At 43.8% G+C, this 7,810-nt stretch overlaps 1 pseudogene; it reads right to left on the bottom strand.

The window, feature by feature from the left end:
- Positions 1 to 6,101: 6,101 nt before the first annotated feature.
- LOC135530605 (RING finger protein 222-like) lies at positions 6,102 to 7,628 on the bottom strand (annotated as a pseudogene).
- Positions 7,629 to 7,810: the final 182 nt, after the last annotated feature.

The following is a 7,810-nucleotide window of genomic DNA, read 5'->3' as shown; positions in this document are numbered from 1 at the left end:
ACCACCATCATGTGGTTTCTATGTGTCAGTACACCACCATCATGTGGTTTCTATGTGTCAGTACACCACCATCATGTGGTTTCTATGTGTCAGTACACCACCATCATGTGGTTTCTATGTGTCAGTACACCACCATCATGTGGTTTCTATGTCAGTACACCACCATCATGTGGTTTCTATGTGTCAGTACACCACCATCATGTGGTTTCTATGTGTCAGTACACCACCATCATGTGGTTTCTATGTGTCAGTACACCACCATCATGTGGTTTCTATGTTTCAGAACACCACCATCATGTGGTTTCTATGTGTCAGTACACCACCATCATGTGGTTTCTATGTCAGTACACCACCATCATGTGGTTTCTATGTCAGTACACCACCATCATGTGGTTTCTAGTGTCAGTACACCACCATCATGTGGTTTCTATGTCAGTACACCACCATCATGTGGTTTCTATGTGTCAGTACACCACCATCATGTGGTTTCTATGTCAGTACACCACCATCATGTGGTTTCTATGTCAGTACACCACCATCATGTGGTTTCTATGTCAGTACACCACCATCATGTGGTTTCTATGTGTCAGTACACCACCATCATGTGGTTTCTATGTCAGTACACCACCATCATGTGGTTTCTATGTGTCAGTACACCACCATCATGTGGTTTCTATGTCAGTACACCACCATCATGTGGTTTCTATGTGTCAGTACACCACCATCATGTGGTTTCTATGTGTCAGTACACCACCATCATGTGGTTTCTATGTCAGTACACCACCATCATGTGGTTTCTATGTCAGTACACCACCATCATGTGGTTTCTATGTGTCAGTACACCACCATCATGTGGTTTCTATGTGTCAGTACACCACCATCATGTGGTTTCTATGTCAGTACACCACCATCATGTGGTTTCTATGTGTCAGTACACCACCATCATGTGGTTTCTATGTGTCAGTACACCACCATCATGTGGTTTCTATGTCAGTACACCACCTGGTATCATGTGGTTTCTATGTGTCAGTACACCATCATGTGGTTTCTATGTCAGCACACCACCATCATGTGGGTTTCTATGTGTCAGTACACCACCATCATGTGGGTTTCTGTATGTACGTACACCACCATCATGTGGTTTCTATGTCAGTACACCACCATCATGTGGTTTCAGGGCTAGTACACCACTCCATCATGTGGTTTCTATGTGTCAGTACACCATCATGTGGTTTCTATGTGTCAGCACACCACCATCATGTGGTTTCTATGTGTCAGTACACCACCACCATGTACTTCTATGTCAGTACACCACCATCATGTGGTTTCTATTTGTCAGTACACCACCATCATGTGGTTTCTATGTGTCAGTACACCACCATCATGTGGTCTCTATGTGTCAGTACACCACCATCATGTGGTTTCTATGTCAGTACACCACCATCATGTGGTCTCTATGTCAGTACACCACCATCATGTGGTCTCTATGTGTCAGTACACCACCATCATGTGGTCTCTATGTCAGTACACCACCATCATGTGGTTTCTATGAGTCAGTACACCACCATCATGTGGTTTCTATGTCAGTACACCACCATCATGTGGTCTCTATGTGTCAGTACACCACCATCATGTGGTTTCTATGTGTCAGTACACCACCATCATGTGGTTTTATGTCAGTACACCACCATCATGTGGTTTCTATGTCAGTACACCACCATCATGTGGTTTCTATGTTTTCCTATGTCAGTACACCACCATCATGTGGTTTCTATGTGTCAGTACACCACCATCATGTGGTTTCTATGTGTCAGTACACCACCATCATGTGGTTTCTATGTCAGTACACCACCATCATGTGGTTTCTATGTCAGTACACCACCATCATGTGGTTTCTATGTCAGTACACCACCATCATGTGGTTTTCTATGTGTCAGTACACCACCATCATGTGGTTTTCTATGTGTCATTACACCACCATCATGTGGTTTCTATGTCAGTACACCACCATCATGTGGTTTCTATGTGTCAGTACACCACCATCATGTGGTCTCTTTTCTTCCTAACAGCCGTTTTCCAGGAGCCGTATTTAGAGTAGTAGTGCTGATCTCGGATCAGATCCTCCTTGTCCATGCAATCTTATTAGTTATGATATAAAACAAAAACTGATCCTAGATCATCACAGTGACAATATCGGAAAAGACCCTGATATTTTCCAGGCTGCATCACATCCGGGTGTGATTGGGAGTCCCATAGGGCGTTGCACAATTGGCCCAGCGTCGTCCGGGTTTGGCCGGTGTAGGCAGTCATTGTAAGAATAAGAATTTGTTCTTAACTGACTTGCCTCGTTAAATAAAGGTTAAATGAGATCACAGGTAACCTGGTCCCCAGGCTCCAGATAATGAGCCGGCTGGTTAATGAGATCACAGGTAACCAGTTTCTCAAGAGGGCGTGCCTGAGTAAATACTGAGAGGAACTTTCCACCAGTATAACCAGTGGTATCAGAGAGAGAGAGACTTTCCACCAGTATAACCAGTGGTATCGAGAGAGAGAGACTTTCCACCAGTATAACCAGTGGTATCTGAGAGAGAGAGACTTTCCACCAGTATAACCAGTGGTATCAGAGAGAGAGAGAGACTTTCCACCAGTATAACCAGTGGTATCAGAGAGAGAGAGACTTTCCACCAGTATAACCAGTGGTATCAGAGAGAGAGAGACTTTCCACCAGTATAACCAGTGGTATCAGAGAGAGAGACTTTCCACCAGTATAACCAGTGGTATCAGAGAGAGAGAGACTTTCCACCAGTATAACCAGTGGTATCAGAGAGAGAGAGACTTTCCACCAGTATAACCAGTGGTATCAGAGAGAGAGAGACTTTCCACCAGTATAACCAGTGGTATCAGAGAGAGAGAGACTTTCCACCAGTATAACCAGTGGTATCAGAGAGAGACTTTCCACCAGTATAACCAGTGGTATCAGAGAGAGAGACTTTCCACCAGTATAACCAGTGGTATCAGAGAGAGACTTTCCACCAGTATAACCAGTGGTATCAGAGAGAGAGACTTTCCACCAGTATAACCAGTGGTATCAGAGAGAGAGAGACTTTCCACCAGTATAACCAGTGGTATCAGAGAGAGAAGACTTTCCACCAGTATAACCAGTGGTATCAGAGAGAGAGAGACTTTCCACCAGTATAACCAGTGGTATCAGAGAGAGAGAGACTTTCCACCAGTATAACCAGTGGTATCAGAGAGAGAGAGACTTTCCACCAGTATAACCAGTGGTATCAGAGAGAGAGAGCTTTCCACCAGTATAACCAGTGGTATCAGAGAGAGAGACTTTCCACCAGTATAACCAGTGGTATCAGAGAGAGAGAGACTTTCCACCAGTATAACCAGTGGTATCAGAGAGAGAGAGACTTTCCACCAGTATAACCAGTGGTATCAGAGAGAGAGAGACTTTCCACCAGTATAACCAGTGGTATCAGAGAGAGAGAGAGACTTTCCACCAGTATAACCAGTGGTATCAGAGAGAGAGAGACTTTCCACCAGTATAACCAGTGGTATCAGAGAGAGAGAGAGACTTTCCACCAGTATAACCAGTGGTATCAGAGAGAGAGAGAGACTTTCCACCAGTATAACCAGTGGTATCAGAGAGAGATACTTTCCACCAGCATAACCAGTGGTATCAGAGAGAGAGAGAGACTTTCCACCAGTATAACCAGTGGTATCAGAGAGAGTGAGAGACTTTCCACCAGTATAACCAGTGGTATCAGAGAGAGAGAGACTTTCCACCAGTATAACCAGTGGTATCAGAGAGAGAGAGAGACTTTCCACCAGTATAACCAGTGGTATCAGAGAGAGAGAGAGACTTTCCACCAGTTGTATCTGAGAGAGTCTATTTAATTTATATTGTTCTCTATGTTCAAAATGTTTGAAAATATGTTTTATAGTTTTATGCTCATTAATTCATTGTGGATTTATGGTAGAACTTTGAGAATTGATTTTGATATGCCACATCATTTAATTTCTCACACAAGAACATTAATTAAGAGTCTGTAACAGAATATCACTCATCCAGTCTCACAGTAAGAATAGGTTTTATTACTCAATTATGCTGAGTCATTAACTAAAATTCATTATTACTCCCCACCCACCCTCCCCTCCCTCCCCTCCCCCCCCTCCCTTCCCACCCTCCCTCCTCCTCTCACTTAAAGAAAGAACGGAGGGAGGATCCAGCATATGGCTGGTTGTTGCTAACCAACTGCTAAACAGGAACACCAGATGTGCTAAGAGGAAAGAGAGGACACATGTAGGATGAGTAATGCTGATAAAGCACACCCAGAAACCCTTGTTCCTTACATAATAAACTAGTTAACATGTTACTGTAAGTTGCTCTCAACACTTTCCATTAAGTTGTTCTGTAACACCATTAAGTTGCTCTCAACACTTTCCATTAAGTTGTTCTGTAACACTCTACGGTAAGTTGTTCTGTAACACTTTCCATTAAGTTGTTCTGTAACACTTTCCATTAAGTTGCTCTGTAACACTTTCCATTAAGTTGCTCTGTAACACTCTACAGTAAGTTGTTCTGTAACACTCGGTAAGTTGTTCTGTAACACTCTACGGTAAGTTGTTCTGTAACACTCTACAGTAAGTTGTTCTGTAACACTCTACTGTAAGTTGCTCTGTAACACTCTACGGTAAGTTGCTCTGTAACACTCTACAGTAAGTTGTTCTGTAACACTCTACGGTAAGTTGTTCTGTAACACTCTACGGTAAGTTGCTCTGTAACACTTACCATTAAGTTGCTCTGTAACACTCTACGGTAAGTTGCTCTGTAACACTCACCATTAAGTTGCTCTGCTCTACGGTAAGTTGTTCTGTAACACTCTACGGTAAGTTGTTCTGTAACACTCACCATTAAGTTGCTCTGTAACACTTTCCATTAAGTTGTTCTGTAACACTCTACGGTAAAGTTGCTCTGTAACACTCTTCGGTAAGTTGCTCTGTAACACTCGGTAAGTTGTTCTGTAACACTCTACGGTAAGTTGTTCTGTAACACTCTACGGTAAGTTGTTCTGTAACACTCTACGGTAAGTTGCTCTGTAACACTCTACAGTAAGTTGTTCTGTAACACTCTACGGTAAGTTACTCTGTAACACTCTACGGTAAGTTGCTCTGTAACACACTCTGCGGTAAGGTGTTCTGTAACACTTTACATTAAGTTGTTTCTGTAACACTTTACATTAAGTTGCTCACATAACACCTGCGGTAAGTTGCTCTCATACAGTGGTAGTATAGTAAAAACTACAACTCATGTATTCTCGTGCACATTCACTTAGTGACCCAACATACAGACTAGAACTCTAGAAACAGAAATATATATAAATATATATACCATATATATATATACTGTATATATGGTATATATATACTGTATATGGTATATATATATATATATATACAGGTCATATGACTATGCAACACCTACATGTTCACCATGTAGCCTACACAACTATATTGACCCTGTATCAGATCCTCCAATACGGTACATTCCTTGTCCATTATAAACTGTGGTGACATTGTTCCTCTACAATAGAGAAAGCAGAGCTAACTCTCTCCCTGGTGTTGGTATAGCAGGGCCTCTACGTGGTGTCAGTGGTAAGACAACCCCTCAGTGTTCCCGTGCCTCAAGTCTCTCTTTACAGCAATCAATCCCCGACCCATGCTCATCTTGCCTGCAAGTCGGTCTTGCTCCTTCAACCTGCCAGGGACTCACATGAATTATTTGCCGAGGATACTGAAGGCATTTGATAGTGCACTTTCTCTCTGAGTCTTGGTGTCTCTTTCTGTCTCGGTGCCTCTCATGTGTCTCTGTGTCAGTCTCTTTCTGTCTCCCTTTCTCTGTTTGCATTGTCAGAATGTACCATGTGCCGGTAGGACATAAAAAATACTTTGGCACATGATATGTGTTGTTATCTAGTCCTTCTAATGAAGTAACTGTAGCCTGTACTTGTAAATGTCACTGAAGTTCTCATTAAACAGGTAAAACAACTTACAACCAGAAACACACAACAATGGTCTCCATGAGAGGTGCTGGGTTTGCAACCCTCGCCATTCTTTATTCAGGACTTGTTGCCAACAACATATGGGGCAGTTATGTGGTGAGCATCGGTAGTTGTAGACCTATATGGTAATGGGGTGAATATGGAGGCATGTTCACAGGGGCCTCTTTTTCTTTTGATCTTAGGACCAATATTTCAACCATTATCAACCAGACCACCATCATAAAGTGTAATACATGTAGGAAATAAGACGATGCCTTTTCCTCTCAGTTCATAAACGATCACTTCATTTGCAGACACTGACTGAACCAGCCCTGTTTCCTTCAGTGACTGAATTACATCCTGTCCATGGCATTGAGTACAAACAGGAATACAAGGAACACACTGGACAAGTTCAAACTATATGGCACTACAATATATATATATATTGACAGAATGGACAAAGTGACACGTTTCAGTTAATTAAGTGCAATAAATTGTCTTCATGAGAGCATGAGTGAAGAGAAAATTAGACCATACAATAACAAGAAATAGTGCGAAATGACGGTCAAGCAGTGCGCAATGACGCACCATGCATATGCTAGAGCCATATGGCTCTGTCTTTGTGGGCTATGCCAATATAATCCAAGGAAGTGTGGCAGCTACCATTGCCATCAATGTGAATATCACAAGCAGAACGACCAAGCAACGTGCTGTTGTACAAATCTTGACGCGCCGTCTCCTGCGGTTGGGTTGGAGAACAACAGGGATAGTGTCCAGGCTAACCGCATCTTCATCGGCCATGGGGCGGCCCTGGGCACTGATGATGAAAATCTGAGAGTTTCTGTGGTCGGGAGTGATCAGTGACAGTATCCGTCGACTCCTGAATCTCTCTGAAATACACCTAAAACGTCTCACAATCCAGCTCAGTCCACTTGAATCAGACGGTGAGCTACTATGCCCTGACGCGTCGTGCTTCATGGTGATGCTGTGGGTAACCAGGTGCTGGTGGAGGGGCAGGAACCTTCAAGGTCTGCCCGCCTGCTTCCTCGAGAGGAACCCCAACCTCCTGTTGCTTCTTGATGAAAGTCAGGTGTCGGCAGACAGGACAGATGATGGTGTCTCTGATGACGCCGTCCCTGTTGATACTGACCAAGGTTTTGACCAGACAGTCGTGGCAGAAAACGTGTCCGCAGCTCAGGGTCCTCTCAGTGCCAGAGAGCCTTTCATAACACACGGGACACTCTGAGTCCTCCTGGCTCTGCGAGTCCCGGTCCTCCGCTTGATGTCCGTCTAATGGTGTCATCCTGGAGCCTTTACGCGCTGCCTGGCAGTGCTATCCACACCGCTGGTGCACAATGGAATCTCCAAAAATCCTAATAACAGCTGTGCGCGACACCACGGGATTTGACTATAGCTCCAACAGCGAGAATAAAGCTGATTTCATTAGGTTAAGATCCCGAACCCATCTGCCTGAAGGCCTGTTGCACTGGCTGAGTGAAACAAAACACGTGCCACTCCTCCCGTACAGGGCAGTGTCTCCGTCTCAGGGAGGGCTGTCATCTATACCCATAGGCTACACCTGTGTGACTCGCTGCTCTTCTGGTGCGTTCAGTTTCCCCTGAGTGACAAAATCAGACAAACAGGATGTGGAATGTTTGAGAAAGAACACTGCAAATGTAATTCCAGTGACAGCCATGTCCCCCCATTCTCCAAACCACGCAGTCTGACCCACAGAACAGATAAACTATGTGTTATTGAGG

The sequence above is a fragment of the Oncorhynchus masou genome, unplaced genomic scaffold (assembly GCF_036934945.1).
Source record: "Oncorhynchus masou masou isolate Uvic2021 unplaced genomic scaffold, UVic_Omas_1.1 unplaced_scaffold_1395, whole genome shotgun sequence".
Lineage (NCBI taxonomy): Eukaryota > Metazoa > Chordata > Actinopteri > Salmoniformes > Salmonidae > Oncorhynchus > Oncorhynchus masou.
Note: the sequence above shows the minus strand (reverse complement) of the source record. Positions and strands in the feature narration are given on the sequence as shown.